This window comes from Podarcis filfolensis (genome assembly GCF_964270895.1).
Source record: "Podarcis filfolensis genome assembly, chromosome: 7".
Taxonomy (NCBI): domain Eukaryota; kingdom Metazoa; phylum Chordata; class Lepidosauria; order Squamata; family Lacertidae; genus Podarcis; species Podarcis filfolensis.
In genome coordinates, this window is record NC_139603.1 from 74,881,245 (window position 1) to 74,893,511 (window position 12,267).

Here is a 12,267-nt window from a genome sequence, read left to right on the forward strand (position 1 = left end):
AATATTTGATGTTTTATCGTGTTTTTAATATTCTGTTGAAAGCTGCCCAGAGTGGCTGGGGAAAACGAGCCAGATGGGCAAGGAAAGAGAAAGCAAGCAAGCAAGATTTATTATTATGTTCTGCCTACCTAGCAACAAGTAAATTTTTTTTACTGCTCATCCCACTTTTTGAAGTGGTGAGGTGTTTTAGGAGTGCAGTGGTTACCAAGGTTTGGTTCCCTTTGAAGGAGGCTACTGGAGCCTTACCATTGTTTTGTTGTTGTTTTTGGCAATGCAGTGGTACCTCGGTTTAAGAACAGTCCAGTTTAAGAACAATTCGGTTTACAAACTCCGCAAAACCGGAAATAGTGTCCCGGTTTGAGAACTTTACCTCGTCTAAGAACGGAATCTGAATGGTGGAAGGGCACCGGCAGCAGGAGGCTTCATTAGGGAAAGCGCGGCTCAGTTTAAGAACGATTTTGGTTTAAGAACGGACTTGGCCACAGACAGCCAAACCCACTTGCCCTTCAGAGAGAGTGCGTGTTGACCTGACACCCAAAATGCTGTTGGCTTACAGGGTCCAAGCTCAGTCCTCTGTCTTGGGGAGTTTAAAGGTATGAAGGAGTATGCACACAAGCTCCACTCTCAATATCCTGACATGTCTCTGATCTGCTTTAGATATCCCTGTCTTGAAAGGGAAGGTCTGGAGGGGTGTTTGTCCTGCAAACCCGGTTAACTGAGCATGCTCAGAATTCTCCCTGTGTCTGGGAACTCTGCCTAGAGCTTTAGTCTCCCTCGGAACACACAGATATTGTTCTATTCGCATAGAGACCCCTAGATTGCTAGCTTATTGCTAGCTATATGTGGTGGAGAGAAAGATATTCCCCTTGTTTTCAGGCACCATCTGCCTAAGGAAGATCATCTAACCATTTGTACCCATGGAAGCACATCACTGGAGCACCCTGGGATATTGACATTCATTTGCCAAGTTCAGGATTTCGGCCAGGCAACCCACAGCACCAAAACCCATAGCATTATTCGATCATTCTGGGGGTGCTAATTTAGAAAATGGCACTGGGGGATGGTTAACTCCATTGCCCAGTTCCATATCACAGATCTTATTCTCTCTCACACACACACCCATCCCAGCTATTCACTTTTGATCATAACTGCTGGAGATCTATCACGGACCTCTTGACATCATGGTCACACCTTGCTGCGTCCTGAGATACTGTATTTGAGGTAGAGGTCATCCACCTGACGCCAATAGGAAGACCCTTCCCGCCCCCGCCCCCTCAGTTTTGGGCAAAGACTGGTCTGAAGCCACCGAGACATCAGGATTCCTTTGCAGCACAGAACCACCAGATAATCCTGGGAGAAATCAAAAGACAAAATCCTCCTCGTCTTTCATGCAATTGAGAGATTTGGCTTGGAAATGTAACCCCAAAGTAGCCATCATGTGATGTTTCTTTAAAAAAATAAACGCCTTGACCCCTAGACTGAGGTTGTCTTCCTTGAGTGGCTTTGGCTAAGCCGTTAATTCTCTCCCAGGCCTGGAGTTATTAGTCATCAGACAAAAGCTGCAGAAGGACCCCTTCCCATGCCCTTCTTTATTACTGTGCATTAGCTAAGAAATATGCTTCTCCCAGTGATGAAAACAGCATCACTGTGTGCATTTTTTAAACGATTCAGTACTTTAGGAATTCTGAGAGGAATTTGAAGAGGGGTTGGCGCAGAGGTCAGGCCCACGGCCAGATATTTTGAGATCTGTTCCTCATTTTGTAAGAGGGAACTAAAAGCAACGCTGAATGGGACTGGCTTCCCGCCTCTGCATCCCCTTCTCAGTCTCTATGCCAGGCCATGTTTCCTTGATTCTATAACCTGTGGTATCAGGCAGAGCTTATCCATTCCTTTTATTTGCATGCTACTTTACCACACAGCGGGACGCTGGTGGCGCTGTGGGTTAAACCACAGAGTCTAGGAATTGCTGATCAGAAGGTTGGCGGTTTGAATCCCCGCGACGGGGCGAGCTCCCATTGCTCGGTCCCTGCTCCTGCCAACCTAGCAGTTCAAAAGCACGTCAAAGTGCAAGAAGATAAATAGGTACCGCTCCGGCAGGAAGGTAAACGGCATTTCCGTGGACTGCTCTGGTTCGCCAGAAGCGGCTTAGTCATGCTGGACACATGACCTGGAAGCTGTACGCTGGCTCCCTCGGCCAATAAAGTGAGATGAGCGCCACAACCCCAGAGGCAGTCACGACTGGACCTAATGGTCAGGGGTCCCTTTACCTTTACCTTACCACACAGGGGCGGGGGAATGTTCAAAGAAAACAGGAATGCGTTTCAAAACCAAACACTGCAAAAACCATTTCAGAACAACACAGCAAAACAACACAACAGCAAATCTAATAATATACAAAAACCTTTTCAGTACAGTGGTACCTCGGGTTAAGAACTTAATTCGTTCTGGAGGTCCGTTCTTAACCTGAAATTGTTCTTAACCTGAGGTACCACTTTAGCTAATGGGGCCTCCCGCCGCCGCTGCGCGATTTCTGTTCTCATCCTGAAGCAAAGTTCTTAACCCGAGGTACTATTTCTGGGTTAGTGGAGTCTGTAACCTGAAGCGTCTGTAACCTGAAGCATCTGTAACCAGAGGTACCACAGTACTATAAATATAACAAGATTATGTAAACAACATATAGCATCCAACAGCAAAAATAACAAGGCAGGTTTGCAGTTTTGTCTTCGTCTTGGAAACACACACCACCCAGTGTCATTCACAGTCCCTCTTCCAAGAGTGGAGCGATCTCTGGTGTCCTGCATCCTAATAATCAAACTAAAAAAAGGCACCAATTGTAGCTTCTGAGGCTCCAAGGCACACTGGGATCCTAAGGTGAGGTTGGGGACTTTAACTGGTAGGGAGCTACAACCCTCCGTTGTAGTCTTGAATCAGTTATGCATTTTGCACTGTGGGGAGGGATGCTCCTGTTTGCTCCAGTGTTGGTTGAGGAAGTGGGGGAGAGGGGCTTGATCCCAGTTGCCAGGACTCCTGGCTTGAGACTCCTTGCACGCACATCCCTTCAAGTAAGTTGACAGCCTGACCATTGGCCACCAGCCTTGTAGAAAGATGAGTGGCTTCTCTGATGAGAAGGCATTGCCTGGTTATTTCCCCCTCCAGCTGAAACACGAAGCGATGCATGAATAAAATGTGTTTTCGGCTTTGAAGGAAGAATCAATCTGCAGGGATGCGAGACACATACCGTATCAGTGAACTTTAAACATTCCAGATAAAATTAAAAACTCTTTCATCTCAACTATAGAAGTAACAACAGGACGCAGACTTTTTACCTTTAAGCTTGCTTTCAAGACCAAGACTTTGATTCTCTAAAGGCTGTAAAAAGAATTTTTCTGCATATATATATATATATATATATATCCTTTAAATTTGATATTTATATATGCTTTTCATGTTACAGTAATTTGGTATCTGCATCTGTAAAATACAAGAAAGGTAAAGATGAAGGCTCTCTATTTCTAGAGATCACACATGAACAACTAAAGTTTCTCTAGAAGATAAACCCCATTGCATGTTATGGATAAAACAGCCTGTCCTATCAAGCCAATCTCCCTCTGCTAGGTGTGAACTGGAATATGTTATTTCTGTTGAGATCCTGAATTCAGGATACACCAACAGTTCCCTCTTCCCCGCCCCTTCCTTTTTGTGTTGTGGCTTTTTTAGACTGTAGGCCTGATGTCAGGGATTGTGCTATTTTTATTGATCAGTTATCCACTGTGGGAACTTTTCTAGCTGAGTGGGATATAAATGTTTTCAATGAATTAATTAATGGGAAATGGTTCCTTATCCCTTTTTGCTCTGGCACAAAGCCACATTTGGACACTAGCAAGAGCATGTGAACATTTGTTGTGAGTGCATCACGCACACCTCACAAAGATGCTTATCCAGTCAAGTGTTCCCAAATTGCATTTTAGCATTTCAGAAAGCCCTGGAATTCAAATTTCAAAGACAACCATACAACATCCAGCTTGTGCCTACTGTGCTTCTTCCAGGGAGTTCAGGGTGATGTAGATAGGGATGTCTCATTTACTTAATCTGCAATACCCTATGAGGGTAAGCTGAGGCGTCAAATGAGTTTCATGGCTCACCAAGAACTCGAGCCAAAGAATCTCTGCTCTGGGTTCAACAATCCATGGTCCACGCAACACACCTGGCTCCTGTGTCTCCCAGATCAAACCTTGAACTCGCAGCCTTTTGCCCAGCATGTTTCTTAACAAACACACAAAGGACAGATGGGGCAGATGTAGAATAAAATTGACTTGCTCCAATTGTCTTGCTTTTTTTTGTTTTTGTTTTAAATCGATTGCTTCTGTGCAAGACCCTGAAAGCAGGCAGGATGATGGTGGGCCGGCTCCGACATGACCTCTGTATTGCAACGCATCCAGAGCGCTTCATTTGGAGAGAAAACGTGAGCCCTCTGGACCTTTGGCGCTAAAATATGAAGCGTAAATCTTATCGAAACGAAATTAAAAGATGCCTGCTTCTTGGGAGAAAAGCAATGACAAACCTAGGCAGCATCTTAAAAAGCAGAGACATCACCTTACCAACAAAGGTCCGTATAGTTAAAGCCATGGTTTTCCCAGTAGTGATGTATGGAAGTGAGAGCTGGACCATAAAGAAGGCTGATCTCCGAAGAATTGATGCTTTTGAATTATGGTGCTGGAGGAGACTCTTGAGAGTCCCATGGACTGCAAGATCAAACCTATCCATTCTTAAGGAAATCAGCCCTGAGTGCTCACTGGAAGGACAGATCGTGAAGCTGAGGCTCCAGTACTTTGGCCACCTCATGAGAAGATAAGACTCTCTGGAAAAGACCCTGATGTTGGGAAAGATGGAGAGCACAAGGAGAAGGGGACGACAGAGGACAAGATGGTTGGACAGTGTTCTCAAAGGCTCCAGCATGAGTTTGACCAAACTGTGAGAGGCAGTGGAAGAGAGGAGTGCCTGACGTGCTCTGGTCCATGGGGTCACAAAGAGTCAGACACGACTAAACGACTAAACAAAAACAAACCTTATCCTTTGAATTGAGTCAGAAAGTGATACCAAATTTATGAACACAGGTACCAGTAGGACTGCAGAAACGCAACATTATCTGTTATCTAAAAGTGGCTGGAGGGGGTTGGGTTCTGCCATTCCATCAGATCTCACCTGCGTGAAGCTTAAATGTTCCCCGTTAGCCAAAATCTGAACTCCACAGCATCTGCAAGTATTAGCATGCCTATTCCACGCAATGCTGCTATTCAGCATCTGATACTCTCCTTGCTTTGCTAATAAGCATTTTTGCTTCTTCGATTTTTTTAAATTTTTTTATCTCAAATCTCTAATTACCATCTCCATTCTGGGGGGGGGGGGGGGGAATAGAACTTCTGTTCCTGAAGCTGATGAGCATGTGAAACTGCAGCAATGCCAGATTCCCCAGCCACATCAGCCAGCTTGAGCTGACAGATTTTAAGCTCTTGCTCATGTTACATTTGAAATATATATAAAACTTTTATCTGGTCTCCTGTCAGCTATTCTGCAAATGGCAACGGCTGGCAGGATTGACAGCTTGTAGCTAGACAGCTTCCTTTCTTCCTCCTCATGCAGAGTGCAGCAGACAGGCATTCCATATCGTCGCAGAATGAAAGCCAAAAATCCATCCAAAGGACATGGCATTTTGCAACTGGGTTGGGGCAGTTCTGTGGGGAGGAGTCCTAGGCAAACAAAAGTGCTGCTTACAATACAATAATCTTTATTATCATTGTCCCATACAAAACAACGAAATTGAAAAATCTACGTAAGACATTCAAAAACCAACAAGCCTGCTATCCCAGCTATCACAACCTGGTTAGTCCCCTAAAAACTCTGACACCCCATTTTTAAATACAATATGCTCCCGTAAAGGTAAAGGGACCCCTGACCATTAGGTCCAGTCGTGACCGACTCTGGGGTTGCGGCGCTCATCTCGCTTTACTGGCCGAGGGAGCCGGCGTACAGCTTCCAGGTCATGTGGCCAGCATGACTAAGCCGCATCTGGCGAACCAGAGCAGTGCACGAACCAGAGCAGCGCACGGAAGTTTACCTTCCTGCCGGAGCGGTACCTATTTATCTACTTGCACTTTGACGTGCTTTCGAACTGCTAGGTTGGCAGGAGCTGGGACCGAGCAACGGGAGCTCACCCTGTCGCAGGGATTCGAACCGCCGACCTTCTGAGTTCCCTTAGAGACTCCTTACACTGCGTTTAAAACCAAAATCGCATTTGGATAGAAACTGTTTCTCAGGCAGCTAGTCCTAGTCTTTATAACCCTGTACCTTCTTCCAGAAGGCAGAAGCTAAAAGAGATCATTTCCGGGGTGCGCACTATCCTGCACACTATCTTGTGGTCCTCTGTCAAGGAGGTGTGTGCATCTTCACTCCCAGACTTTGAAATGCTCCTCCATCAGCAACAACTGCTAAATAACAATGATTTTGTGCTACCCTTTCCACATCCTGCAGGACAGGAGCAGTTAATGTGGTACGCTCCAAAGGTTGTTCCCATCAGTCCAGCCACCATGGCCAATGGTCAAGAATGATGAAAGGGGGTGGTGGGGTCTGGGAATCCAAAGGGTGTACAATTATAATCTGTTTTTTTTATTTTGTTTGGTTATTAGTATGAAAATTGGGGAATTCGTGGAAGGGAATTTGGGTCAACTTTAGAAAAAGGTTTGAGCACTGAGGTACAAATATTGATGTCTATAAGTTAAAATTGGTTTTTCTAAAATGAATTAAATATAAAAAGGTTAAAAATTGGGGATAGGAACTTGCTGAACTAACAATTTGAATTGGAATATAAGAAGGGGAGGTGTGGGGAAGTCAGGGAAATATGGCATTGAAAATATGGAATTGTAAACCTTATGACTTTTTAATTTTTTTGTTTTTTCTTTTGTGATTTTTTGTATTAATGTGGAAAATTTTAATAAATATTTATTAAAAAAAAAAGAATGATGAGAGCTGAAGTCCACCAGATTGCCCAGCTTTGCTGTAACTGGTCTTCTCTGGAATATCAGAGCACTGAGCCCTATGGCGCAACTCTGTTGCTTCCTTTCCCCCTTGGGTTGTGGTTACACACAGGTATCACTTTCCAAGTCTAGGTTTTGGTTTCAAAGTTGTCGTCTAATGACTAATGAAAATAACACCCTGCTTCCCCAGTAAGAATGAGAGTCCCCTTGCCTGTAGTTGTCTACGGAGGGGGGAAAAGATATTTAGCTGTAGGGCAGTCATCAGAGTGTGGTCCTTAGCTATGCAGAAACTCAACTGAAATCAATAAGGTCAGCTGTGTCCAAGCCTTCCTAGGGTTGCAGCCCTAGAGAGTGTGAGCAGTTTCTTCCCCCTACATAACAGAACTGGATAGCTCCCAACACAGTGCAGGTCTTAGAAGGACAACAGAAAGCTTAGATAATGTAGGTTTTGCTAGGGTAATATGTAACCCTAGAGACATCACCTTGCTGACAAAGGCCCGTATAGTTAAAGCTATGGTTTTCCCAGTAGTGATGTATGGAAGTGAGAGCTGGACCATAAAGAAGGCTGATCGCCGAAGAACTGATACTTTTGAATTATGGTGCTGGAGGAGACTCTTGAAAGTCCCATGGACTGCAAGAAGATCCAACCTATCCATTCTGAAGGAAATCAGCCCTGAGTGCTCACTGGAAAGACAGATCATGAAGCTGAGGCTCCAATACTTTGGCCACCTCATGAGAAGAGAAGACTCCCTGGAAAAGACCCTGATGTTGGGAAAGATTGAGGGCACAAAGAGAAGGGGACGACAGAGGACGAGATGGTTGGACAGTGTTCTCGAAGCTACCAGCATGAGTTTGACCAAACTGCGGGAGGCAGTGGAAGACAGAAGTGCCTGGCGTGCTCTGGTCCATGGGGTCACGAAGAGTCGGACACGACTAAACGACAAAATAACAACAAATATGTCAGTAAAAACATTATGTTTCTTTGTTACTATGTTTTAGATTTGGTTAGAGAAGAGGGTAAACCTAGGCTTGCCGTATTTCAAAAAATCAAATTGCTGACACCCCCCAACGTCGTTGAGCTTCACCACAGATGGGATGGGAAGAGGTGTTGCTTTTAGCTGCCTTGGTTTCTTAAATAATTTAAACTTAATGCTCCTTTATGCTACTTGCTTAAGGAGGTGGAGGAGTAAGAATGTGGGGCAGGCTCCCACCATCAGCCCCTCGAGCACCCTATTCTGCTGCATGTATATCTCCGGCTGTCTGGCTGCGCTCAATCCCTTGCAGGAGGGGGACCCTCAAAGGCACCATCTGCCTTCGGCCAGGAAGGCAACTGCCAGCAGCAGAAGCATCTCTGGTCCCTCCCCATTGGCTGTGGATTTCAAGGAGGAAGACAGAAAATGTGGAAGCTTTTTCTGCCCTAAACTGCAGATGAGGGACACTTATTGTCAGGCGGCTAAGGAACCAACCCTCACGGTAGGTTGCCAGGAACAGATAAGACAAGGAAAAGTCCTTACCATCTGCTTTTATTCAATATTTACAGAGGCAGGCTTGGGAATGCAGCCTCTTGGAATAATGGCGTTGTCCTGAGTAAATCTCCACTCCCCTTCTTCATTCGTCATCTCTTCTATCGGTGACGCTGAGGGCCCTTTGCTTCTGAGCCCTTTGCTCTCCTACTTTTAAGGCTCGCCGGGTTCTTGGAATGCTTTCTAGTGATAACATGTTAGCCAGCTGCTCCAACTCTGCCTCCTCCTTCTCTCCCATTATTTCCCAGCTTTTCCCCTCATCTGACTCTGAGTTGTGACCTCAACAAACCACTGTTGTATATCTATACAGTGGTACCTCTGGTTATGAACTTAATTCGTTCCGGAGGTCCGTTCTTAACCTGAAACTGTTCTTAACCTGAGGTACCACTTTAGTTAATGGGGCCTCCCACTGCCGCCGCGTGATTTCTGTTCTCATCCTGAAGCAAAGTTCTTAACCTGAGGTCCTATTTCTGGGTTAGCAGAGTCTGTAACCTGAAGAGTCTGTAACCCGAGGTACCACTGTACTGTCTTCCTCTTCCTCCTCCCTGGATGGGTCAGGATGGGGACGCAGTCTCCATCATTCCTCCTCTGCCCTGACACTTAGCAGGATTTTATGAATAACTGCCACCCCTGGTGGAGGAGACCCACCGGCTGTCCCGTTGCAGGACCATGACACCGCAGGCCGATTATTGCCCAGCACATATGGATGGCCACTCTCCCCAGTTCTGACAGGAAAATTGCAAAAAAATAAAAAATTCAGGAAAACCCCAGAAGAAAACTCAGGAAAAAAAAGAGAAATGGCCAGGCTCGTGGCAGTGGTGCCCCCTCCCTCCCAGCCAAGAGAAGTGACCTCTCATCACTTCCACTGCCGCCAGGGCACAGCCTTCCTCACAATTTTTTTTAAAACAAAAACAAAAATATTTTTTTGGGGGGAGACAGAAAACCGGGGGGAGGGGATTGGGTTGCCATATGTCCTGGAAATTCCTGACATCTCTTAAAATTCAAAAAGTCCCCCCAGACGCCATTTTAGGCATCCTATTTCTGTACGTGTCCGGAATTTTCCGGACGTATGGCAAGCCTAGTAAAGCTCTCTACTGTGGAAGCTAAATCCTATCAAAAATTTATACAGCTCTCATCCCTAAATGCTCCTTGACTGCTTTCATCTTTTTTCCCCTTTTAAGTAAGGCTGTGTACCAAGCTGCACTTTTTGATTCGTAACCAGTTACAAGCATTACACACTGCATACAGAAGAATGTACGTGCCGTCAGTTTTAACACAGCAACACCACTCCAGCCGTTCTTTGATCTTGAAATGCTGCATAGTTGTTGTCGTTTTTTTATATACAAAAAATAAAATAGAAAATCACTGGTGTATAAATGCCCCCATCTGCCGTCTCATGCGGTCAGCGCCAGAATCATTACAACTGTCCTAAGTGTGATAATAATTGCAAAAAACAGGAACTTTGATTCTTATCAGCCGAAAGGAAGCCGACGCTGATTTCATCCCTTCCACCATATGGATGTAGTTGTTTTGACTGTCATTCAAGAGAGTCCCATCAGTATACAGAATACCTTGACACAGTTTCTTTGAACTGGTTGCTCTTTTCATCCAAAAGTCCCCCTGTGGATGTACGGTTGTCAGCTGAGGGCTGTAGAACCATCGTTTTTCCTGCCTGCCCTAGAATGCAAAAACGCAGGAGGAGCTCTGCTTCATCCTTCCCAAGGTCCATCTAATTCAGCAGCAGGCCAACCAGAATAGCCCTGCTACATCAGGCCTTGTTCTCAGGGTGGCTATACTTGCCCTTGGGAACCCTGCAAGCAGGACAAGAGCACAACCGCACCCTCCACTCTTGTATTTCCCAACAACTGAAACTCACAAGCATGCTGCCTCCAACAGCCTCCAGCAGTGCTGATAGTAGATAACCACAATGGCTACAGTGGTACCTCAGTTTACGAACTTAATCTGTTCCGGAAGTCTGCTCTTAAACCAAAACCGTTCTTAAACCGAGGCACGCTTTCCCTAATGAAGCCTCCTGCCGCCGGTACCCTTCCACCGTTCAGATTCTGTTCTTAGATTGAGGTAAAGTTCTCAAACCAAGACACTACAGTGGTACCTCGGGTAACAGACACTTCAGGTTACAGACTCCACTAACCCAGAAATTGTACCTCGGGTAAAGAATTTTGCTTCAGGATGAGAACAGAAATTGTGGTCTGGTGGCGTGGCGGCAGCGGGAGGCCCCATTAGCTAAAGTGGTACCTCAGGTTGAGAACAGTTTCAGGTTAAGAACGGACCTCCAGAACGAATTAAGTTCTTAACCCGAGGTACCACTGTATTTCCAGTTATGTGGAGTTTGTAAACCAAATCGTTCTTAAACCGGACTGTTCTTAAACTGAGGTACCACTGTACTAGCCTGATCTTCCATGAATTCGTGTAATCCCCTTTTAACTCCATCCATGTTGGTGGCCATCATATGCCAACAATGCCCTTCTCCGGACTACTGGGACAAACAAGCCAGCCTGTACACAAAGCAATAATAAATGGACACATAATTGATACTGGAAATGGCATGGCTAGCTAACCCAGCCTCACTTTGGATGCATGTGTGTGTGTGTGTGTGTGTGTGTGTGTGTGTGTGTTTGTGTGCCATGCCTTCCTTCCTGGTTCACACTGAAAAGTTATTTTTAAATGCTCCCAGGGACAGGAGAGATACCCATAGGCTTCAATTGAGAAATGAATTAATTTAATGTAGCTGGGACTGGGCACAAGTGTGTCCGTCTCCCCCACTCAAAATAGCCAAACAAAAACAAACACCAAACAGGCAAGGACTGAGCACACACAGTGGGCATGCAGACTGATAGATGCAGGTGTGTGTGCATGGGGGGAGGAAGGGACCACTGAATGATGTTCAAGAATCCTGAACACAAGCTTTTCTTTCTTTCTTTCTTTCTTTTTCTTTCTTGTAAGACCCCAGTTGTATTTGAGCCATGTTTATGTAGCTGAAAGTGTTCCACGTACTGAGAGACTCAGGATGATCCCAAGGCTAGCAGAAATCCCAAAATATTTTCGAAAAATGGAAACCCTAAGCAAATAAAAATGAAACAAACAGGTGGGAGGGGGAAAAGAGAATTATGGAGTTGCTGGAACAGAGGGACAGATTCATATAGAAACGTTTATAGGGATATGAAGGGTAAATAAGAACCATTGTTTGGGCAGCTTCATAATGAGAAGCTGTTTTTAAGTGTGCTAAGGAAGAGAATGGGACACAGGTGGCGCTGTGGGTTAAACCACAGAGCCTAGGGCTTGCCGATCAGAAGGTCGGTGATTCGAATCCCCGCAACGGGGTGAGTTCCTGTTGCTCGGTCCCAGCTCCTGCCAATGTAGCAGTTTGAAAGCACATCAAAGTGCAAGTAGATAAATAGGTACCGCTCCTGCGCAAAGGTAAACGGCATTTCCATGAACTGCTCTGGTTCGCCAGAAGCGGCTTAGTCATGCTGGCCACATACCCGGAAGCTGTACGCTGGCTCCCTAAGCCAGTAAAGCGAGATGAGCGCTGCAACCCCCAAGTTGTCCGCGACTGGACAACGGTCAGGGGTCTCTTTACCTTTACCTTTAAGGAAGAGAAAGCTGCTTATAGCTATCAACAGCAGAATTACAACAGTGAACATTGCTGGAGTTGGGAACTAATGTGTCAACCCTTCCACAAATAAAAACCA

General features: G+C 45.5%; 1 long non-coding RNA gene across 1 annotated transcript; it reads right to left on the reverse strand.

Annotated features, from left to right (window-relative positions):
* Positions 1-1,560: 1,560 nt before the first annotated feature.
* LOC310766308 lies at positions 1,561-4,178 on the reverse strand. The gene is made up of 3 exons (XR_014550047.1): positions 4,143-4,178; positions 3,327-3,471; positions 1,561-3,215 (listed from the first exon to the last, which is right to left on the reverse strand). It is a non-coding gene; the product is annotated as an uncharacterized lncRNA (long non-coding RNA).
* Between the last annotated feature and the right edge of the window lie 8,089 nt (positions 4,179-12,267).